This window comes from Chinchilla lanigera, unplaced genomic scaffold, assembly GCF_000276665.1.
Source record: "Chinchilla lanigera isolate Chin_1 unplaced genomic scaffold, ChiLan1.0 scaffold00014, whole genome shotgun sequence".
Taxonomy (NCBI): domain Eukaryota; kingdom Metazoa; phylum Chordata; class Mammalia; order Rodentia; family Chinchillidae; genus Chinchilla; species Chinchilla lanigera.
In genome coordinates, this window is record NW_004955415.1 from 8,827,763 (window position 1) to 8,853,324 (window position 25,562).

Below are 25,562 nucleotides of genomic sequence, written 5' to 3' on the forward strand. Positions count from 1 at the left end.
AAAAAAAAAAAAAAAAAAAAAAAAAGATAAAGACAGAGTGCCAGAGTGCAAAGTTACCTAAGAATAAATCCAGGGCCGAGGATATAGCTCAGCAGTGCAATACTTGCCTGGCAAGCATGAGGTCGTGAGTTCGATTCCTGGTACCAAAGGGGGCGGAGGAATTAATCCAATTATCAAAAATAAATTTCTGACTCTCAGATTATCTTCCCTTACTAATGTGGAGCTTTAGTTTTCTCCTTCTCTTCATATATGCGAAGTATTTTATCATTACAACTTTAAGTTACTTCTTATTATAAAAATAACACCTATTTAGCAAATCTTAAATAATCTGTCTAAGCAGAGGGCATGACATAGCGCCCTTGTGTCTTTATTCCCCTTTAACAACAGTCTCCCTCTGCCTCACCTTTTCTTTCCCTTACATGTATACAGGGCTGGCCTTGAGCTCATCTTGCAGCCCTGACTGGTCTCGAACTCGCAACGATCCTCCAGTCTCAGCCTCCCCAGTGCTGGGATTACAGGTGTGCCCCAGCACACCCAGGTTTGCTCTTTAATTTACTGTTATAGCCTAAGTAATTCTACATGTCATGAAGGTTTGTCAAAATATGGTTATTAATGACTAGTTAACATTATTGTAAATGATCAAATTAATAAGCTGCTAGAAACATGTAACTGTCTCCCAGGTATACTAATCGTGATTTTCTTCATGGACTCTACTGCCCCCCTAGGGTTGGTGTTCCTCAAATTTTGTCTTTGACCCTCCTTTTCCTTCTTACCTGTTCTCTTTAGTTGATTTTTGTCCATTCCCATTTTCAAGCCTCTTCTCTATGCCAGTGTCTCCATATGCTCAGGCCTCCCTCCTGGGTCTGAGTTCTTTATTCCCCTTCCTTTTGTGGATCTTTGCCTGTGTTTCCATGGGCAACACAAACTGAAAATTTCTCAAGCTTGTTCTCAATGCAAATATGCTCAGCGTGATACTTCCCACCTGGTTAACCAAATCCACACTTCTCAAAACACCTCACGCTCTTTTCTTCTGATTTGTATTTGTAGTGGATGAATCTCTCACGGAGCAGGTGCCCACCCTTACTTTACACGGCTCAGATGATATGAGCGGCGAGGTTGTAGAGCAGTGTGCAAGGAAATTTGCTGAGAAATGATTGCTAGCATGATAGAGGCCCCTGACTGGCATGTCCGATACCTATCAGTATTTAATATTTATTTGGATGCAGTTAAGAACTCTAGTAATTACAGATAGATCACCTTTTCTTTCTTTGCGTTGTTGAGAATTGAACCTGGGACCTTTTCCCTGACCTGAGTTACATCAGTAGCAGTCCTGACCTAACAATGTTTTGTTAAATTGCTAAGTTGCCCAGACTGAGCTCACATTTGCAATCCTCCTTCCTCAGTCTCCCAAAGTGCTGGGATTATAGGCAAGTACTACCATACTCAGGTAATATATTACCCCAATACTATCTGTATACTAATTTATACATTAGTAAATGCTCTAATAGTATATTAATTTTATATAGTATATATAGCACTATAGATATGTAGTTGACAAGTATGTCTTGAATGCTCTGTGTGATATGGAATACTCAAAGGAGTTTACCACATTCTCTAATCTCTGAAAGTGTAGACACAAGTAAAGACACATGTAGGTCATGTGAGAAGGTAATTGTAAAAATAATAGGAAGGGCCTTGACTAGAATGAGAAGAATTGGGGCAATTTTGTACATAATAGAAAACCACTAATAGGTTATGACCTCGGGTTAGTTGAGGCCAGTATAATAAGGCGATATAACAAAATCCTTGGCAAAGAAGAATGTGAAGTAGAAGGTAGAATGGCTCAGAAATAGGAGACATGTCAGAACCCTCGTGTGCCTCCTGTTCTGAGAACCATTTTGGTCCTTCCCCTAGTCCCTCTTCTGTTTCAGGGACCAGCTCTGTGCATGTAAATGATAGTACCTTGCCTGGGGGCAGTACCCTACCCATCTCGCTTTGCCCGTGGGCCTCTCTGATGCAAGCACTGGCATATCAGACTGACACTCAGTGTCACTCACGCATGCGCAATTCAGAATGTGGGGGAGGTAGCACCTCACAGAGCAACCTTTGACTAATGCATGGCTGAAGCCCACTGGCAAACGCTTCTCTGCTTCCCTGTGGGACGGTGCAGAGGCTTGTTATAAGACTTCTCAGCTGGCACGATGCACTGAGCAGCCAGTTGTCTCCGGGAGTGATGGCAAATTTGACAGTCTAGCCTTGTGTTGGCTCTCCCTCTTCCTGGCCCTCATGGCTGCTTCTAAAACAAGTCTTCAGGGATGAGCCCCTATCACAAAGTCAGCTCTGGGAGAGTCCACACTGGGCAAGGGAGATAACTGCCCCTCCCTGGAGAAGCATTCTGTCCAAATTAGAGCACCTAGTGTTCACCACCCTTCTTCCTCAGTGTGATGTGACGTGTTATGGTTTTAGTTTTTCATTAGCACGTAGCTGCAGTTCATAATGATTACAGCTGTCAAGGAGAGCTGGTGCACGTTCACATCTGAGTTCCTTTTTTCATCTCCTTCCCCTCTCCACACTCCTCAGTCTTCGTCTCTTGTTGCCCTTAACCTCTTTCAAGAGCTCTATCTCTGTACTTTCTATTATCTTTCATTTTGCTCTTACTTTATCTTCTGGGTGTCTCACATAAACGAAGCCATGCACCGTTTAAATTTGTGAATCTGATCTATTTCACTTAACATTATGGTCTCAAGGTGCATCCATTTTCCTACAGATACTCAAGGTTATATTTCTTTATGACAGAGAAGTATTCCACCATGTATATATTATGGTTAATTTTCAGATATTGGATTAGATTTTCATAACTATGCATTTATTACTTTTTTCCTCTGTCCATTATTTTCATATTCATAGAGTTCAGTGAAAATGTATTAGGTAAACAGAACAATAAATGTAATTTTGGAACTTTTCTCTAAACTTCATCTTTTTGAGCTTCTGGCTATTAGAAGCCATATTTTCCATTTCTCCTTTCTTGGGGAGATGACAGGAAATAGTTGATATTAGTAATGATTAAAATAATTCTGTTAATCTTACCTCCAATTTACCAGTTTTATTGTTTTCTAACCTAATCTTTTTACCCTAATTTTGTCTATTCTGAGTAAAACCCCCTTTCTCTGATTTAAGGTCCTCACAGCTGCAGATGGTCAGTCCTGTTTCATTGTGACCCAAGTAAGCCAAGGGTTCTGTGACCTCTGCTGTCTTCTTTGCAGATGCTTCTTTAGGGTTCACTGGGACAGCATAAGAGAAAAAAGCACAAATATACTGAGTGTCTCTGTGCTTTTTTTACACTGGCACACACGGTCCCATTAAAAGAAGCATCATTTTTGCTGTTGAAGAAAACCGGGCTCAGAGAGATTCATTCAGCTGCCCAAGTTCACACAGTGATAAGTGGTCATGTTCCAAAGCTCATGCAGTTAACTATTCCACTGAAAAGCTGCCTGAGTCTGCTGAATTTGTTTCTTATAAATGAAGACTTTTTTCCTGCCCTGTGTAGTCATCATTAGTCCTTCATGGCGGCTGAGAAGTATCTTAATCAGGGCCTCTGACCTCATCATTCATTCTTATTCTGACCGTTCATTTAACCATAGGCACCCCAGGGAAGGGAACTGTGACAGCTTCGGACCTCAGGGGAGCAGGCCCAGCCAAAGAACTTATCCCGAAGTTCTCACAGTAAGCCCAAGGTATTTCAGTATTTCACTTCCCGTTAATAACCCTCCCCTCTTCTCTCCGTAACACATAGAACAAATAGAAGAGTATCTTCATTTAACTTTTTTTTTTGCTAAAATATAAGCTTATTTAAAATAGGTCTCTGAGGATTTGCGAGAGTTTTCTTTTGTCTATAAGGCACTGCCATAGTTTAAACTGCAGCCTCTTGGCATTGAATCTAAATTTATGGAAATAAATCATGCTGTAAAGCTTATTATTTCTTAATTACAGGACATATTAGTATGTAGCTTTAAAAATTCTGCAAAGGATTGAAAGGAACATTTTGGTTTAGAAGAAAGTTTCCCCTTAACCTTTCCTGCTATAATGACATCAATGAAATATCATTATCATTAGTTTAAAATAAAAATAAGACAAGAAGAAAAATGCACTAGAATGAAAAGACATGCTCTTAATGTTTTGGAAGTGAGCCAGTGGAGGAAAAAATAATTTTCTTTTTTTAATAAAAATTCTATTTTACTTGGAGTAAATCCTGAGGAAGATTCATAAACTGTGTTCATTTTCTTCCATGTAGAAATATGGGTAGGCAAAATTGTTTTGAGTGCAAAGGAAACTTTGAGCAAAGTTAGCTTTGATCTTTACTGGACTTCAGTAAGTTACAGCCAGACCCCCAAATTTATGATTTGGTACTGGATTTTATAAATCTGAATAACATTCAACATACTATTTAAATTCCCTTGAGACTTTCCCTGCTATGCAGAAACTTAATTTACTATGAGTTGAGATTAAGGAATAGTTTAAATTAAAGCTTCCTTTAGAAAGTGTGTGAGTCCCTGTATCGGCGAATGGTAGAGTTGATGGCTTTCTCATCATTGTTCCACTCCTAGGGAATGTGGTTTCATGACACATATTCCCTCCTATGTGTTCCTCAGTGCCGTGACACTTTATCTTTTTGTCCCATCAGTCCAGGTCACCAAGGCAGTCTTCCTTTCAGCTTGCATCAGATGTTTATGGATTGATTCCTGGAACAAAAAGAAAAAAATCTTAGATGTTTACAGAGCACCTTGCCAGGCTGATGAGAGAGTGATAGACAGGGCAGGCACAGTCCATGGCCTTATAATACCATCTGCTTACAGGGAGAAGCGTCTGTATGCAAATAAGAGGTGAAACTGCGTGTTACCAAAAATGTTGGGAGTGAAATGTGCTGAGAAGTAGATATAACGGAGGAAACTGGAAAACAGCAGGACTCCCTGAAATGCATGATCTTTCTGAAATCCCACGAAAATAGAACACGTATAGAAGGATAGCAACACTATTACTCATAACAAAGCAGTGAGCATTTGTTGAACATTTATTATTGGTAAGACATAAATAACTCTATAAACCCTACATGCATGTTTCTAAGTGAATCAAGACAATCTGAAAAGGCTGCATACTCTACGATTCCAATTCATGACTTTCTGAAAAAGGCAAGATAATGGAGACAGTAAAAGATCAGTAGTTGCCAGGGGTTGGTTGGGGGATGAATAGACAGACATAAAGTATTTTTAAGGCATTGGGACTATTCTGTATAATAGCATAACTGTAGGCATAGGTTATATATATGTCCAAGAAATAGAACATGCAACACAAAGAGCGAACCCTAATGTAAACTGTGGACTTCAGTTAATACCATCAATATCAGTTTATAATTACACCAAATGTATCATACTTATGTAAGATGTTAGTAAGGGAGGAAATTAGCTGGGTGTGGGTAAGAAAGCGTAATGCAACTCTTTAAGTTCTACTCAATTTTTCTCTAAATCCAAAAGTACTTCAAAGGGAAAAAGTCTCTTAATTAAGAAAAACAAAACTCTAAGAGAAAAGGACTGAAGTTAGTGCAGTTTTGCAGAGAAAAAAGTGAGTACTCTCAAGCCTTTCCTAATTTCTTATACTCAGCAAGGGAATAAATTAGGATTTGAAGCCAGATCTATTTGATTAAGCCCCTATTTTTTAATGAGGTACTAGAGACTGAGCCCAGGACATCCTATTATTGAGCTACATCCCCAGAACTTTTTTTTTTTTTTTTTTTGTTTTTCTCCGGTACCGGGAACCGAACTCATGACCTTGCGCTTGCCAGGCAGGCGCTTTTTGCCGCTGAGCTAAATCCCCAGCCCCTCAGAACTTTTTATTTTTTATTTTGAGACAGAGTCTTACAGGTGCTTAGGTTGTACTCAAACTTGTGATGTCCCTGCCTCAGCCTCCCTCAGGTCTGGTTGTGTGCCACCATGCGTGTCTCAGTCCCTGTGCTCAGGAAGGCCACACGGGCTCTTGTTTTCCACTTTCATGCACTTCTAATTTGCCCTCTGACCTTCCTTTTGATGCTTATGGCCCTGGTATTCCTCTGACAAATACACTTGTCTCCTTCTGTTCTCTCTTACTCTACAACTGCAGTCGTTCACCATATCCATACATTGTCCTGCCACAGCCTCTTGGTCTCATCTCTCTTTTCTCCTTTCTGGCTATCTTTTTGTGCCTTGGCCCAGATGTTTATTGATCCTACATTTCAATTGTCTTTCAGGTACTTCACCTACTTCAAGGTTCATAGTCTTTCTTTCCTTCTCCATTTCCGCTTCACTAACTCCACACTGACTTTCTAGCAGTTACTCAGCACCATGCCAGGAAATTTACATTCAGTGAATAGCAGATTCATTTATGAGGATGATTGTCTTGTTACTTTTCTCTTCTTGCTGAGACAAAATACCCAACACCCAAAATTAAGGAAGGAAAGGTTTATTTAGTTTACAGTTTGTAGAGGTTTCGGTCCATACTTGGCTGGCTCTGAGACAGAGTGACACGTGGCAGGGGGCAAACATTCATGGTGGCAGAACACAGCAAAAACAAGCACAAAAGGGAGGAATGGTGGCAAGCAGCCTCTTTCCCACCCTTACATTGTAAACAGGCTACTTCCACCCAGGGGGCGTGTAGCTCTCACATAATCTCCATGCACTCCTCTTCCACAGGCTCAGGGTGTATACAAAGCAAGCACCCTGGCTCCGTGCTGAGTTACTTTGCCAAACGTCTAGGCTCCCCAAGTTGACACAATGTATCAACCATAATAATGATGATGATGAAGATGGGATATCAATGATTAAAATGTTGAAGAGGACAATGGGACTGACCATATCAGTCCGTAACGTTAGCTACCAAGATAGCAAAACAGAATTTGGATGTCAGTCTCGACTACAGTGCCTTTACCTTTGAGTATTTGTGCTTTCCCTTTTTTGAATATGGGAAAGATTTACTTAGTCTAACTATTTCCTTTTCACAGCTTTAACCGTGCCCACATCTCCCTAAGCAGCCATTGTAGTCTGTTTGCTGCTAGCATGCTTACTAACAAAGAGGGCATTCAGGGCACATTTGTTGAACTGATTCAGAAGGGAAAGGCGTTTCTATTTCTTCTGTTGTTTTTATTGTTGTATATGTTCAATTAAATGCAAAAGGTTATACAATGGCAGTAACAAAATAAATAGAACATTGCCTTTCAGTTCTCACTCTGAAGTCCTACTTGTATTTTGTTTGGACTATTCTTCATTCATTTTTTAAAAAGCGTAATTTTCTTTTAAATATACCATTATTTACATTTGTTTGTTGTATTTACGTTGTCTTACAAAAATTCTCTTAGCCACTCTTCTTCTGAAGGTATATCTCAAGTCAAATAATGTATGGGAGATATAATTTAAATATATAAATGTTTGCTACATAGGTATTTTTCAGGAATACACGAGGGTTAAAATTCTTTATTAGTTAGAAATGTGTTTGATTTACTCTTTAGTGAAACAACTGTGCTCAGCCTAGAATGGGGCTTGGTGGGCAATTTGTTTTTCTAGGCTCTGAACTGGAATTCACTAGAATACTGTTTAATCTACTTTCATTAAGAGATTCAACGGTTTTTAACCACAGTTTAAGCCTGGAATAGTCAAAATACATTTTATTGGTCACATTTTTCTCTCCTGGGCACATCTGTAACTGATTAACTTGATTATGGCTGTCACTTTGATCATTTAAAGAAAGTTCCGATGTGAAAATTGAAGCCTGCAGATCACTGAGCTGATGATTGAATGCTGTGCCTGGCAGCATTATGTAGGTAATCTAGGACGACCCTTTAACCGTTCTGAGGTTCAGTGTTCTGTTCTATGGGACTGTGTGATAAACAGCCCTCTGACTGCAGCATGATACAAATATAAGGGGGAGAGCCATTTGACCTGCATGTGGAGAGGTTCACTCCATACCATTATTGAATGAGTGATGGTCTCTTGAGAATCAAAATACTCTGAGAAATATTTTAGCTGGACTCAATTGGAAGTTTTAAACATTAGAATATAAACTGGTGAAAGTTTCCATGATATATACTTGAACATGTTTTTCCCTAAATGATCATTATAAATATATTCTTAGCATTGTAACACACACAGATGCATACACACATAATTTTCAAGCTTGATATACATTTTTTTCCTGGGTATTCTTTTTGCTTTTCTTTCCTTCGGTAACAAAAAATATTTTTACAAAATGAATAATGTCTCAAATTGAGTATTTTTCTTTCAAGTCTATCATCCTCCAGAGGGAAATTTTGGAAATACACTCCTATTTGAAATAACTTTTCTTTAGCCGTTTCAGAACTATAGAATCATTATGGGGAACATTTAAAAAATTCAATAGTCTTTTTTTTTTTTAATATTTCTCTTTTTCCTGAAAAATGTTTCCTCCTGGATTTTTCACAGCTAGTACTTTAGTATTTATGGCCTAAGTGCTTCAGTATTGTAAAAAAACAATGTTCACTGGTAAAACTAAGGGAGCACTAGGAATTTGTGGTTTTAAATTGAATAAACACATTAAATTGTATTGAGATTAACTTTGTGTCCTGGAGCCAAAATGGGGACCAGAAAAGAATAAAAAGTGGAGTAAAATATATTGCATATTACAAAAGACCCCCGGACTTATGTCTTATAGAGTTGTATATTACCTGCAGTAAACTTTGGGTCTTGAACTCTTATGTTTTTATAACCTGAAATCAAAATTCTCTTGTCTTTCAAACAGATAGTGAATGATAAGGGGATAATAATAGACAACTATATTAAGGAAGCTATTTTCCTGAGGGTAATAGCTTTTTCTGAAATAATTTAGTACAAATTGTGGATGCTATCAATCACACTCAGTTGTCATTATCAACTTTAAATCATTCAGTGGCAAAAACACCTGAGATTCTAGTTTAGCTAGATGTTTGGCTTCCTTTATCTCATATATCTGATCGGATTCTAAAGCTTCTAGAAGGATCTACTTAGCAAATCAAAGAATTAAATTCAGCTGACGCTTATGAGAATTCTTAAGGGTGTGTATGAGTTAAAATCTTACAGAACATCTCTTTGGGTAATTTACTGGGAAGTCTTGAATTTAAAAAATCGTGAAATTTCCATTTTTCACGGTTCATTTTTGAGCTTCTGGAGAGCAAGGTGGTAATTTGATCTAATTCAATTCAATACACATTTATTGTAATGGCATTATAATATTTATTATAATTGCATTGTAGTATTTGACATCACTTCAGAAGGATGCTCTGTAATTAGGCATCTCAGGAGTCAGTCACTTTCGGCTCCCCTCAAAGCGTAGGATGCCCTTGAGCTTCTGTTGGCCCAGAATACTGCACTGTAACTGTCTTTTTATCCCACAGGACTCTGTTCCTGGGATGGCAGATTACATGCCCCCATCACCTGGTGCAGTTCTGGAACCATGCTGGGCACTTACTAATTATTTCCTTCAAAGGACTGGCAGTGAAAGACAGGGAGGAATCTTTGGCCACTCATAAACATTTCATAACTTAGCTCAAGACATTGCACTGGGAAACAGGATTACAGAATACTTTGAAATTAGTACTTGCCCTCATAGCGCTCCTGCTCCTGCTGACACAGTGTATATAGCCAGGAAAGGTACTTCAGATTTAAATTACCTGTCACTAATGGTAACCATAAATGTGCGTGTGTTGCAGGGATATTTTTGTGTGTGGGGGTGTTGCTGTAGGGCCAAACTTCACTTACTATAAATCAGCCTGAAGAAATAAAGCTCCACAAAGCAGATAAATAGGAATGTGATTCTTCAGATAATTGAAAAGCTTCTTCACTGTAGAAGAGTGGTTTTTCATAAGCTTGCTTTTTTTTTTCTTTTGTCTTTTTTTTTCTTCTTTTTGTCCGGTACCGGGAATCGAACTCTCGACTTCGCACTTGCCAGGCAGGCGCTGTGCCGCTGAGCTAAATCCCCAGCCCCCTCATAAGCTTTCATTTACAAAGGGAACCTGCTAAATATTTTTAACTCTGAATCTCTTCCCCTTTTAAAATCCATGTATTATGGCAGCTTGGGGTTTATTTGTAGGGTGGAAAGTGGCAGAAGACGTGAGAACTTCCACAGGATGAGAAAGCTGACTAAAAAGGCAGTCTGATGTAGCACAGGTATTTTGCACCTGTGAAATTTATGGACCGAATATATGAATCCAGGGGGGAAAAGTTCATTGACTTAGTCAGTTACTCCACATAGTTTAGTACTCACTGGACCTATGTATAAGAAAAGCATGAGAGGAAGTCTAAATATAAATAGATGCATTTAGCTTTCACACAGGCAACTTTCCTTCCTTAAGCTTGACGTGTTCTGTTGAAGAGGAACAAAATGTCATGAAATTAAGAGCATGAAATTAAATAAAAAGTTGAAAGTGTTGAATAATGCAAGGAGCGTCAGTGCTCTGCTTCTTTGAGCAAGAAATTCACATCTGAGCCCAGTTTTCTCAAGTGTAGGAAGAGGATAATAGCATATATCTTATACAATTAAGTGAGATAAAGCATTTAATCTCCTAAAACAGCACCCTGGCACATAAGATGAACAACAAACTTACCCGCCTTTTTCTTCCCATTTAATTCACACTATTGCTCTCCATAATGAAGAGGCCTGGGGAAATTATTTGTTGTAGTGACCTCTAGATGGCGTTCTAGCAATGTAAGAATGGTTGTTGGAGGGTTGTGGTTTGTGAGAAGCAACGTGAAGTTACACCAGGGACCCAATTATTACTTAAATCTATCCCTGGTCCGGTTTTGCCTACTACCTTAACCGTGTTTGAGCTAGTAGAATTGGCGAGAATGGGGTTTTGTATACATACGAATAATTGCCTCAGCATGTGGTGTGCTTAATACTGGTGAAGGGGTCGGTACCACTTTCAAATGCATGGGAAGGCGTGATAACAGGATGAAAGCGCGTGGACATGCTATCCGAAAAGGAAAGTTCACGTGTATGCGGGTTTTGTTACTGTGATGAGGAAAAGCCAGCCTCCTTCACTTCCACGTTCCCATGTACTGAAATCAGAGGTCTGAGATCCTACGACAGTGAAAGCTTATTTAGAAGAATTCAGTGGAAGGCAATGGAAAGAGAAACACTGTGTCTCTTTCTCTTTATGTCTAAAAGAATCTGAGAAATTGGCTCTGGACCAGCAAACATGTCATCTGGGTCACCACCTCTCGAGTCCATGCACATGGTAAACAGTATTCACTGAGTATGCTGTTTTCCCTGGAGACTGGGGATTCCCACCCAAACATCCTGGTCAGGGCCCTCCAGCCAGTAACTTCAAAATCACAGGAATTGACATATGGGATAAAACCTTACTTGCAGACATATATACTTAACCTATCCAATTTTTGTTTGTTTGTTTGTTTTATTTTGTTTGTCTTTTCTCTGTGTACCTAGCAATGAATTCTAGAGTCTCTCTTAAAAGTTAAATTATGTAGATTTAAGTCACCTGCCTCTTGGTGACTTCAAATAACAATGTATTTCTCATTCATCTTGGGTGTCTGAGACTATGAATCAACTGCCCTGGTACTCTTCCACATTTCCTCAGTTCTGCACTGCAAAACTGAGGATCAAGGATCTGACCTGCTTTGTGACATTGCATTCTAAAGGAGGGGAAAATAGAGGAAGAAAGTTGGTAGAAGTAAGTGATGCCTTTTAATACCTGTGCTCTGTTGTGGTGTATGTCAAGTTCACTCACAGTCTAGTGGTCCAATCACATAAGAAAGCCAGGCCCAATGGAAATGTGCAGGTGATGTATACTCTTTCTTGAGCAGGGAGACTGCAAGAGACATGGCAATGGTGGAGAATGCATCATGGGAAAGAGAGGAAACTGTGATGCAGTGTACTGCAGAAGATTCTTTCCTTGTGATCTTCCTAAGTCAGCATGAAGTATTTATGGGCCATAGTTGGTAAGTCGGCATAAATGAGGCTTCTTCTTCTAAGGCAATAAGAAAAAGAACCTATCGAAAGCTGAGATGAAGCATTTTTTTAGGGGGGGGGGGAACTCAGTTCAGTTCCTAAATATTAGGAGAGCATTGTCTTCTGGAGGAAATTTTTTTATATTCTGCCCCATACCCTTCACCTTTTTGTAATACTAGGGATCAAGCCTAGAGAGACTCTACCACTGAGTTATATCCTCAGCCCTGTTATTGAATGTTTTGTTTGTTGTTGTTTTCTTTTTACAAGACAGGGTCTTGCTGTGTTACCCAGGTGGGACTCAAACTTGTGTTACTTGTGCCTCAGCTTTCCTCAGTGCTGGGATTCAGGGATGGGCCAGTGTCTATACCCTTAATTGTAAGATCTTATAAGACCTAGAAGCTTAGTTCAAAAGTTTGAACATAATTTATGCGCTAGCTCTTGTTTACCACCTCTACTCTCACAGTTTGACACTTCATGAATACCTTTGTGACTCAGGCCAAAAAAAAAAAAAAAAAAAGACAAAGCAAAACAAAAACAAGGCCACTACCTAAAGTAAGGAGCATGTCGTGTTTTATTTGCATCTGTGATTTGCTTTTCACAAAATTTATTTCTTCTTTTAAATAATTCTTACAGGGAAAAATTTACCAAATTTATCATGTTAACCTATATACACACATAAATATGGCACTTAACAGCCTCTAAGATGGCAAGTATTCCTTTTTTTCTTAATAAAATGATCACTGTGACCAAAGAAATGACCCTGGTTGTCAATCCAAAGGGAACTACCATAACGTTCCAACAAAAGAACGTACATATACCGTTCCCATTAGTTCCAGTGTCCTATACACAGCAATATCAATTGGAGTATCATGTGAGGTAACAAAGAAAGCACCAATTGCATATTTCCCCTGAAGCCTCCAAGTGAGAGCAATAGCTGATTTCCACACCCACTCTGGCCTTGCCGGAAACTCGAGGGGCAAATACACCCTATGCTTGAGTTGGCCAATGAGACAGTTATACCATTTAGGGCGCCCTGCCCAAAGGAGAGAACATTCCAGGATCACAGGATTGGAGACTATCGCATTACAGTAAGAGTAGCAGCCTGTGACCCTCTTCCCTTACTGCCCTCTGAAGACTGTGAGCTGGGCTTCAGTTACATTTGTATTTATATTTTTCAAAAGTTAATATTACTGGTATATTTTAGGTATTCATAATGATCACATTCAGCATAGGGAATTTGTACCTGTACATAAAACAGCTTATTTCTTTTTTCCTCACTCTCTCCCTTCAACCCATTTCCGTCCTTCTTTACAAAAGTATTTTTTTCCATTTTTGTCCTTCCATTCTGTTTTTTCTTTTCCCTTCCTTCCTTTCTTCCTCCCCCTCCCTTGTTCCCTTTCCTCCTCCCCCTCCTTTGTTCCCTTTGCTCCTCCCCCATCCCTTGTTTCCTTACCTATTTGAACATTTTCTTCTACTTCCCAGCATCTATTACAAAGTTGGTCTTTATTTACTCTTGATTTCTCACACCAGAGAAACAATGTGATATTTAAATATGTTTGTCATTTATTTCACTTGAATATGGTTTCAAGGTGCATCTACTTATCTAGAATGTCTCAAGTTTATCCTTCTTTGTGGCAGAATAGTAATCCATTGTATAAAGAAACACATTTTCTTTATCCATTCATCCCTTGATGAACATTTAGACTATTTCCAATATTTAGCTATGACAAAGTCTGCAGCTATAAACTTGGTTGTACCAGTATTGTTGTGGTATGTTGCTTTTAATTCTTTCAGAAAGATACTAAGCAGGGGAGGAGCTAAGTCAAATAGAACCTCTAGTTGTTTTTTGAGGACTCTTCACACTGATTTCTACAGTGGTTTTACCAATCTACACTCCCACCAACAGTGGAGAAGGGTTCCTTTGTCCCCACAGCCCCTCCAACATTTGTTATTGGTTGGTTTCTTGATAATAGATATTTTTTTCTGGGGTGAAATGGAATCTCAGTTTGAATTTGCATCTCTCACATGACCAGTGATGCTGCATATTTTTTCCTATGTTTTTTGCCATTTGCACTTCTTCAAGTGAGAAGTATATATTTTTCTCAGATGCTCACTTTTGGATGGGTCTTTAAATTTGGGAGGTCTGATTTTTTCAATTCTTTATATTTTTTAGATATTATTCCTTTGTCTGAGGGACAACTGGCTAAAATTTTTTCTCACTCTGTGTCTTGTTGCTTCACTCTGTTGATTTCTTTATCTGTGCAAAATCTTTTTAATAGGACGAGATCCCAGCTGTTGATCAGGGATTGTGATGCCTTCTGCCTTACCTTATTGCCCAGGATTGTTTTTGCTGTTCTAGGTCTCTTTTGATTCCCACTGAACTTCACAATGTTTTCTCTAGTTCTGTGTGGTACGCTTATTGTATTTGATTGGGATTGCATGAAATCTGTATGATAATTTTCGAAGTATGGCCATTTTTACCAGACTGGTTCTTCCTACTGAAGAACAAGGGCTAGCTTTCCATTCTTTGACACCTTCTTCAACCTCCCTTTTCAGAGTACTGTAGCTGTCCGTGTAAAGGTCTTTTACTTCCTTCCTTAGATTAATTCCAAGTATTTCCAAGTATTTCAATTAATTTCCAAGTATTTCATTTTTTACAGTGCTATGGCAAAAGGTGTGCTTTTCTTAATTTCTCCAGCAGTGAGCTTTTTAACTTTGTTTACAGGGAAGCTGCTGTTCAGCTGCTGAAAGCACTGTTTGACACCTCCCTTTTTTGCCTTGAGGTCCTTCTCTTCATTCTCCCCATGAGCTCCACTTCTTACTTCAAATTCCTGCTGCGTCCTGGGGACCCACTTCCCTCGTTCTTTTTCCCATGTTTCTATATTCCAGTGCCTGTACTCCAAATCTCAGAGAGGCTGATTTGCTGTTGCTCACCACTCTGCCATCTTCCTGGATGTCCCCTGTATTTATTATGTTTTTGTATGCATGTCACATAACAATGAGAAGAAAGGGAGCCGCTTTGTAAGACCCTGCTAGTCTGCCATGTCCCTGAAAGCAGTGACTGTCTGCAATGCCTATTGGAGACATTCTTGTCCTATTTTCTTTTTTTTTATAGAAAATAGCACATTTCTTCTTATTTAACGTGGCTGATACTTTTAATTTTGGCAAAGTGCCATAGAGCAACAGTTTCTGTTCTGCAGGAAAAAGAATGAGATACTGTTAAGCCATACGCTCTATCTTGCTAAATCACTGTCATCCTCAGATCTTGGTGTTTGATGACACCTCCACTGGATCATCTCAGACAGAAGCCCAACTGGATGTTTTCCCTGGGCATCTTGAGCACTACGTGGGCAGACTCTGTTACTAGAGGCAGCATTTCCCATGGCTTGGTACAGGTGTGGATACAGGCTAAGCTCTCAATAAGAAGGGCACTAGTGCACTGATTGAATTCTTAAAGCACCTGCTTGTCAAATCTTGGAGGCCAAAGAAAGATTTGGTTTGGAGTATGAAGAAAATGGCAAAGGGAATCGGAGCACTTTTTAAGGCACACTCTGATCATAGCAGACATGTTTTAGAATGCAACTTCTCCTCTATATTAGGCTTGGTCCTTTATATGAAAGCATTATTATATGACATTTAGGAGCAGAGACTAAGATATGCTCACCTGTGGTGAGTCAACCATCTACTGTGGGTCAGTCACTTGGTGTGAGAAGAATTTATGTTTCATTAATAGCAATGGCTTAATGAGCAAGTTGCCTTAATAGCTCTAGGTCTCAGTTTTCCTAACTGTAAAATAGGAGAGTGAAACTTCATAGAGTTGTTGGGAAGAGTAAGTGGGATTTCTTTGTTTCATCATAAACAGTATTTGTGAGTAGTTATACTTACCATTTGCTAATTTTCTGATTTGAAAATTAGAAAAAGAAGAGGCAGGAAAATGGTGATGGTATCTATGAGCAGATTTCAAAAACATATGATAGCCCATATTCTCTCGCCTATAACCTCCACCTCCAAAAATACATTAAGAATTCTCAATGTGAATATAATCACCATTCAGATAAGAATGTCCATTGCCTCCCCACTTAGCAGAAAACTATGATAAACGTGAAAATAAAAGTTCTCAAAGTAATGTACCTGGGAAATATTGTACCTCTTCCACCTCCCATCCTATTAAATCCTAAGGTTGGTTATATTTTAAAAGCATGCTTGCTTCATTAATCTGATTTAAGAAAAGGGTGGAGTGGATTATGAATTATGTATAAATCTTGGCTAGCTTGTCAGAAACTAGTGTTTTGGCCCTTGTTTAATAGAGTTTGCTTTCTCAGTGATTACTGAGTGCCCTTTTTAGAACAGGAGAGATGCTGACTGAGGCGTGAGGAGGCCAGTCCTGAGGTCTGGTCGGTCCGTTGCCTGTGTGAATGAATTAGTGAATGCTAAAATATGCTGGGCTGGTGAGTGCTTTCTCAGGAAGCAAAACCGCTCCTACCCCAGGAGCTGGAGATGAGTAAGAATAAATGATTGTTTTCTAGCTTTGTTTCCCCATTTGTGAGGAACTCCAATGTTCAACAGGATGATTGTGACAGCCTTTTCCTATCTATCTTTGTCCACATGCCAGAGTGATAATATCTTCACTAGAAAGGTGTGTTTCACCTTTGAAAGAAATGTTCTACCCCAGGATATGCCTTTTGGATTGAAACAAAGGGGAATTCCTACCAAGAACATGTACGCATGGTGAAAAGCTATACTTCAAATATTGGCTAACGCATGGGTGTGAGAACCTAGTTCAGGTTATAGCCTTTATTTTAAGGAAAGTATCACTGGCTTTGGAATTGCAAGGATCTAAATTCTTATCCTAGCTCTTGCACATGTTAGCCTTGTGATCATAGATAAATTAACTGACCTCTCTGAATTTCACAGAATCATTGCTAACATTAGTCCTGTATAACAACCATCTTCTAAACTATCAGAAAGATATTAAACATATCATAAATGATAATAATTATTATTACTTTAAATAGCAGGAAAAAGGTAATCAGTGGAAACTTGTACATTATGATAGCATTAGTCATAATAAATTACATTGTCTACTGTATGATAGATTGTAATAATAACTTTGTATTCACTATCTCATTTAGTTTTATGCTCATGAAACTTGAGGAAGTAGATATTATTAGTGGAGACAGTAAGAATTTCAGAAATGAAAAGTATATTACTCAATAGCAAGAAGAAGCAATGTAACTTGCTGAAACTTACAGAGTCATGTGGCTTTTTTCTGGTATAGAGATTATTTGTCTGGCATTTCCCATGTACTCAGGTTAGAGCAGAGAGCCCCACACGTAGTCTATTCACTAATCTGCCAGTTTATTTGAGAGAGTAATGTCAAACTGAGGATCAGTTAAGTCTTAAAATTGCTAGTTATATTTCTACTGAGATAAATGCTGTGAACAAGGCCTTAGTACTCCCTTCTTTGCCCACTTCCTCCACTACTAATTATTTTGAGCATACATTCTGGCTTAGGTCAGTGCGCGGTACCCACACAGAGCATGACCTCTGATTTCCTGGGTGTACTCACCTGCTTCACTGCTTATTGCCTGGTTGAATTCAAGCAAGGCACTGAATTTCTCAAGGCTCTCAAGTTTCTTCATTGTTCAAGTGGGAATAAAATGTTATTCACCTCTCAGGGTTGTGGTGAGAATTGAGATAAAGTCTATTAGGCCCTAGTACAGTTTCTGGAACTTAATATAGGCTTCAGCATCATCTTTTCTATGGCTTAGATAATTGTTCCTCAAAGACCATGTGCTCAAGGCTTGGTCTCAGCCTATAGTTCTACCAGGAAGTAATGAACCTATAGGAGGTGGAGCCTACTAAGAGGATGTTAGGATGCTGAGGATATGCCCTTGAAGGGGATATCGGAACCCTAGCCCATTTCTCTCTTTTGCTTCCTGTCTGCCATGAGATGAGTAATGTAGTGCTAGCATGTGCTCCTACCATGATATCTTGCCTCACCACAGGCTCAAAAACAAGAGAGCAACCAACTATCCCCGGACTGAGACTTTTCCTTTATTAAGTCATTTGACTCAGGTTTTTTGTCACAGTGGTGGAATACTGATTAACACAGTCATCATCATTTGTTGTTTTTTTTTTTTTTTTTTTGGTACCAGGAATCAAATTCAGGACCTCATGTTTTCCAGGAAGGCTCTGCACTGCTGTACTAAATCCCTGGCCTGTCATCATCAATTTTGAAAGAGAAAATGCTTTCACTTCTCCAGGGAGGTTAGACATCGCATAAGATGTTCCACATCTCACAGCAGTGTCACTAAGAATAAATGAGGATGCCTTTTGGATCCATTAACTTCTAAGCAAGACTTTTGTGCTCTAAATTTTGAATGTAGCTAGGCTGATGAATGCATAAGTGAGTGTGTGCATGTGTGTGTGTGTGTGTTTGTGTGTGTGTGTGTGTGTAAGAGAGAGAGAGACAGAAAGAGAGAGAGAGAGTGACAGACAGACAGACATGTATCACTTCTAGGTGGTCTGAGCAAAGTACTCAGAACAGAAGACAGGCAGAAGTTTTCATTTTGGTGTCCGCTGCCCCATAGAATGAATTTTTAGCAGAACTTGCTTTCAAGTGTCCTTGAGAAAGTAGACTACAGTAAAAAGAAGACACTTCTTATCTTCAGTTTTCCCTCCAGGGAATAGCTGAGCTTTTTCTTGTTCTACTTCTCCTCCCAAAATGTCAATACATTGATTTCAGCTTAACAAAAAGGAGAAGACTGTAAAATTGAACATGCTCAAATAAAGTGTGAGGGATTAGGAGACTGATTGTCCAATGCTGCTGTATCCTTTGGAGCTTTTCAATCAGGAGGCTCATAGGTGGCCAAACTGTCCCTGGGAGGTGCAACCGTTCAAGCTTCTTGCTTATTTTCACAAGCTATCTTCACATTGACAGTGCTGACTTTTAAACAATGTTTTAAAGTCTTTTTTGGGGGGAACTGGGAATAGAACTCAGGACCTCGCACTTACCAGGCAGGCATTGTTCCACTGAGCTATATCCCCAGTCCCACGTTTTAAAGTCTTAAAAACAAGTTCTATGCAGTGCATCATTCTTTGTTTCCCAAATCGCCCTCTGGAAGGCTAATGGTAATGGCATGAATGGCATCAGTCCTGCATTTAATTTAAAGAACAGACCATCTTTAGGAGCTGGCCTGACTTGTAAAGCAGGCGTTGTAAAATATGCCAAAGTCCTGAAATAAACTCTGTGAAGGTTTTGAAATATGTCAACAAATTGCTTGAGACTTTCCCTTGGAAAGATGGGCCATAATTCCCCTGTCCTTAGACATGGGCTATAGTTAGTAACCTGCTTCTAGTGGGTAGAATGCAGCACAGGCAAAGGTGTGCAGTATTTGAAATTAGTATAGATGGTCTTCATCGTTGCCCGTTCTCTAGAAGACGCTGGCTGCCTTGCAGCAAAGACGTTCAAGCTGACAGAAAGGCCCTTGTGGTGAGGAACTGAGAGCCACTACCCAAAGCAGTGCATAGAAGCCCACTTGGAAAAGATACCCTAGCTCTATCAAAGCCTTTGAAGCTTCAGCTGGCCTCTGGAGTGCAGCTTCATGAAAAACCCTGAGCTCAAGCCATCCACCTAAACTGCTTCTGAACTCCAGCCTTATAGATAATTATTGATTCGTGAGATAGTAAATGTTTACTAGAATAATTCGTTAAATTAAGGGATTTTAAAACCACACAGCAATAGATAATATTGGTCTATTTTGGCAAATCTTTTCAAAAGACTCCATTGAAAACAGTCTTTTACGGAATGTGCTCATGCCTAGAAATGGGTGGAGGTTGCCAAAATAAGGGACTGGGTGTCTGCTTGCTAGCATCTGTAACTTCTAATAAACTTTTCACGGGTTGAATCGGGTGCCGGGCTTAGACCCCTCTGTGGCAGAGATGGAGAAACGACTCACGGAGCCCAGGTGGTTTTTTGAGCAGCATGTGAGACCTTATCTTAGCTGATGAGTATAGTATCTTTTTATAGCAATAATCCTTGAGATTAAACAATGTGTCTTTTTTACCTGGTGGTCGATGCATGACTATTTTTGCTTTCAATAAATCCATAAAAATCAATTTATATACATTGAGAAGCTGATTCAAGAAGATTGCAAGCTTAAGTCCCACCTGGACAACTTAGTGAGACTTAGTCTGTAAATAAAAGTAAAAAGAGATGGGATGTAGCTCAGTGAGAAAGCTGTGAGTTCAACCCTCAGTAACAAAATAAGTCAGTCAACATGGTTTTAAGGGGGAGGAACAAGTGAAATTCAATGATTAGGACTTAGTTTGTGGCCCTCAGGAAATAGTTAAGAGAAGAGGCTGGTTTTGAGCAGTGTTATATTCTCCAAAATCTCATGTCTTCTATGATGGGGCCTGGGTTGCAGGGGAGGCTCACTGCAGGCATGACCTGGATGAATGTCTTCTTGCCTTGGCTCCTCCTTCCTCTCTGCTTCCTGACTGTCACAAGACAAGCAGCTGTCCTCCACCATGCCCTTCTCCTCTGCTGTTTCTGTTTTGGAGGTAGCTGACCTCGGACTGAACACGCTGAAAGCAATGAACCAAAATAAGATGCTCTTCTTTGAAGTTCTGAGCATCAGGCATTGCATCCCAGCAAAGAAAAATTGACTAATATAGATAGATCCCTCTTGGTGGATCCCCAAATGCATATTGTGAAGGGAGACTGGGTACATAGAGAGAATGAGTTCTTAGACACATGTAGTGGCTTCCGTGACTCTTAAAAATCATGCTCATTTACCGAGTAGTGTTGTAGATAGGATGATCATCTCGAGAAGAGCTTTGGTTGACTTCCAACTCGAAATATATTTAAAATTATGAAACAATTCTTTTTCAGATTGTGTCCTCCATGTTGCAATGAAGTAGAAGAATAAGTAATAATTGAAAGATGTTATAAGGAAACTGTACAAAAATAGATTCTAATCATGACAATGGTTTAAATTCATTGTTTGATCCTAAAGAATAATACCTTTCTTCCAGGAATTTATGTTATGATGAAATTAATTCATATTTACAAAGGGACCAATGGACGAAAAGGTCTGTAAACTGAAAATTGTTATTAATTTACAAGATAAAGTGCTTGTTGTTTTGGGAATCAGTCCCAGAGCCGTCTGTTTTTGCATAACCTTACATTATGGGTAATTACACACAAACATTAATTTGATAAAGATAATTACAAGAATCTATCATTGCTGGGGCTTTAGTTTATTTGATTTTAAACTTTTGGGGGCTTTGGATTAATTGATTAACTTATACTATGTATACATTTGTTGATGAATGCCTGAAATATTTACTGAAATTAACGCAGAGCACGTTTTTACCTTTTCACAGTGAATTTATATGATTAACAGCATGGTATTTATTCAGTTAGGGATCTTAAATACCAGCTGCAAATTTCAAATAATCACTTGAACAATGGAGTTCAAATATTTAATAGATAAGTACAGAAAAGATTAAGTGGAAAATTTACTTGAAAGGACAAGAGAGAGAGAGAGAGAGACAGAGACAGAGAGAGAGAGAGAGAGAGAGAGATTTTAACTCTTTCAGAACCTTATGGTATCAGACACATGGATCATAAGAGGGTGATTTTTTTTGCTTTAGGAAAATTTATCTTTTTTACCAGTTTCATTTAACTTTCTCTGGTATGTTAGAGAACAGCTTCCCACTTTAGGTGTATGTAAGCATCACCAGGAGATCTCGTTAAAAATACAGATTCCTGGGCCTGTGGGATTCTGAATTGTAGTTCTGGTCTAAAAGCCTGTACACCTTTACTTTTAATAAGCTCCCCGGGTAATTTTGATGCAGAGCTTGGTTTGGGAAATACTAAATTGAGGCATTCCTGTGGAAGGCTGCTTCTAGGTAGAAACATGATATCATATTAGTTTGTCCTTAAAATGGTAAACAGGAAAGCATAAGAAAAAAGAACTGTTCTTTCTGTTTCCCCCAATGATCAAGTCTGGTTCGAAACTTTGTATGTCTTCTTTTCTTATTGCCAGAGGTAGGGAGACACATATCACCTTCAGACAATATTGTTTCCCAGTTTCTTACCTAAGGAAGGAGACATTTACCCATTTCTAGCCTTATCTTCTGAAATTTAGATTCAAAGCCACCTTACGGCCAGCTCTGTTGACGAATATGCATTCTCCCAGCTCCCTGGGTTCTGTGGTCATGTTGTGCTTCAGTGTATATCACCTAGTCTATGTCCATGGATTCTTCCTTACATCTTAATCTGGAGGGAAGTCCTGCCTTGTTTCCCTCTACTCTCCTCCTAAGAATGTTAAAACTTGCTTCTAAGTCTTGCTTTTAGAGGCCAGATACATTTACAAGATGTTGTATTTCTCTCATGTAGCCTGGCGTCCTTGACTGAGTGAAGCCTGTTGCTACTCTGATTTCCCTCAGCCACCTGTCAGGGTACTTTATATGCCTATCAGTGGAACTTTTACCAGCATCTCAAGAGTGTGTAAATAGATTAAACATAGGAATTCATGATATGCATTTTCTACTTTGCTTTGCTTTCCTTTCTTACTGTTCTTATCAGGAGAGATGAATTTACAGCTGTTGATTTACTTTAGGTCTGATCTGTCCTGCTTTTGATTTCAAACAAATTAATATCCAGATCAGCACTTAAACAACAGGATTTAAAGAGGTCAAACCTGTCTTCAAGCATTTTCAAGGTGGTAGTGCAAAAGAAACCTTAAACTCAATCCAAGTAAGCACTAAATGCAGCTGTCTGTGACTCAGAGTAAGGGTGGCTGCTCCCCCGGTCTAACAAAGGACAGACTTTGAAAACAGAGGACTTCCTGTCACCAGAGAACTCAGGAAGAAGCTGCATGACTGTGGCAGAGCTTCCATGAGAAAGACCTGGCTTTGATTTCATCCAGCTTTGAGAACAGTTAGTCATTCATGAACAACTCAATAACCAGGGCCTGAAGCAGCATCAGTTATTGCTATATGGAGTTGTTCATGGATTATACTGGATGGCTCAGAAGAGGATGATGGGACATACTGGCATAAGATACTGTGAGGAACATCCTAATTACCTCAACCTTGGTATAATCTAGTCCTTTATCTAACCTGAGAAAAGGAACTGAAGCCACATGCTCTGTAATGCTGAAAAGTCTGTTTCTGAAAGGTGACTTGTGAAAGCTTAGGAGCTCAAGAAAGGTTGGTTTGGGAATGGCTTTTCAAGAGACCTTGGAAGTTTAATCATTTCATAAACCTTAACCTTCTATTATGTTCTATCCATTAGAAAGGGTTGGTTAAATCACACAGTTGTCTATGAGTCTTGATGGTTCATTAGGTTACTTTGTTAGCACAGTTTGCTTTTTACCAGTCAGATGACAAGCTTTGATGCTGCTGCACTGAAGACATCACTGTGTGAACAGTGTGGTTTCAACAGTCTACACTGGAGTAAGATGGGTTCCAGTACAGATCTATCTTCTTCAGACAGGACTACAGCCCTGAGACAACCCCAGTGTCTCTCTCAGAAAGAGGTTTAAAGAATATTTCAAGCTATCCACACATGGGACAGCTCTTAGGGCTAGAATGCCGCATAGCTTAACTTTAGTAAAGGGAGATGACAGAATGCTAGATATTAGTGGCTAATATTTCTCCCTGGATAAGAATTCATAGGATTGGGTATGAATCTAGGGCTGAGTAAAGCTAAATAGTCTTCTACATTAACAGTCTTGTCAGCATCCCTTCAGGGTCAGGTGGATAATGGAAGGTCAGTCCCATCTGTCCCCTTTATTATGCACCTGGAAACTGCCAGCTGGCTGAGCTTCCTTTCTGATCAGCACTGCTTCTGTTTTCAGATGCAGTCAAGGGCCCAGAGCTCTGTTTAAGCAGAGTATTGCTCTAAGTCTCCATATTTGTCTGACTCATTCACTTCACATAGAAAAAAGTAATTGAAATAAATAACATAAAGAACTCTATAAAATATCTACAAAGTCAATTTTAATAAGCATTAAGTTCTGTAAAGTGCAGATGAAATATTTCCTCTTTCTTTTTCAGGGGAGCTTCACAAGTGACTGTCATGGCAGGGAGATTATGAACTGCTAGGAAAACTCAAGCTATGTTTTGACCTCAGAAGTTGAATCCTTGAAGTTTCTAGGATAATAACTCCAACAATTCTAGTAAGCTAATTAGGGCCAACAAAGGCTGCAGAACAAATAATTTTGCTAGCAGTAAATATCTATAGATATTCACAAAATATTTGGCAAACATAACATCATATTTATATGTTTTATCTACTTACTGATCTTTTGCATTTGTGGCAGTAGATGGCAAGGCAAGAGTGGAAAGACGTGCCCTATTGGTTTACCTCAAATGAAAGTCACTTGTTACTCTTGTTTCTTCTCAGAGGGGGAATTTAAGGAACATAGGCTTTCGGAATTGTGTCATTGTTTGAGGAAATGTTAGGAGAGATACGCAGATCATAGGACTCACTTCTGGGGAGAATTATGTAAATTACTGGAACTTAAACATTTTTCAATTGCTATTTCTTGAGCATGCACACTTTTCTAGGGTTTTTGATGATTGAAAAAAGAAATCTGAAGCCTGTGAATTTGCAGCATTCAATACCGCAAATGCTCATTTCTGAACTGTGATTGTATATTGTTTCATGGCTCATGCTGACACGTGCGTGTTCCTGTCATAGCCAGGATGATGTGCTTAGGGCTGATTACATTTTGACAAGACTCTTAGTGGAGAGCCTAGGCATAGCCAACATAATACAATGTGGCATATACCTATTGTGTTACCTAGGTTTAGACTTCTGTGATATATTTAAGACTTAAAGGCAGCATTTTCTAACACTTAAAACCATATTTTAACTAGCTTAGATTCAGCTTTACTAATATCGTAGCACACAGGAGTGCATGTTATTCCTCTTTTGACTGAAAATAAATATGTCCACTGAACCCCAATTTTGTTGCTAGTGGTGATAGAATAGAGAAAGAGCTACAAAAATTTAGGGCAGAGGGGGGATGTAGTTGGCACTTTGTTCAGGACCAGGAACCATATAATCCAAAAAACAGCAGGCATCTTGTAAGAAATAGATACAGAGGTAGATAGGTAGGTGGTAGATACATAGACAGGCATAAGGAATTTGTGGCTTCTCATTTTTTCTCCTTCCATTAAAGCTTTTAGGTATGAATAGAATATTTCAGAAGAGCAAAGGAGTCATGAAAGTGTTATGATATGCTCTGGGCAAAGGAACTGCCTAAAATGTGCTGTAATGGTGGATACACTGTTTCAACCTGAGAAATTTAGAAGTTTAAGTAAGCCACTCAGCAGGAAGCCAGGATCCTTACTTTGTAAACATCCTCATCCTGTGCAAAAGGAGGGCAAGGAGATGGTGTGAATGCTACCCTCACCCTGAGGGCATAGATGCCCCTGGATAACCTGCTTACAACATAAGGGAGGAAAAGAAGCTTGCTTTTCCCCACTTTTGCTTTTGCTGTCTTTGGCTGCCTTGAACTGTTGCCTTGTGCCAAGCCACC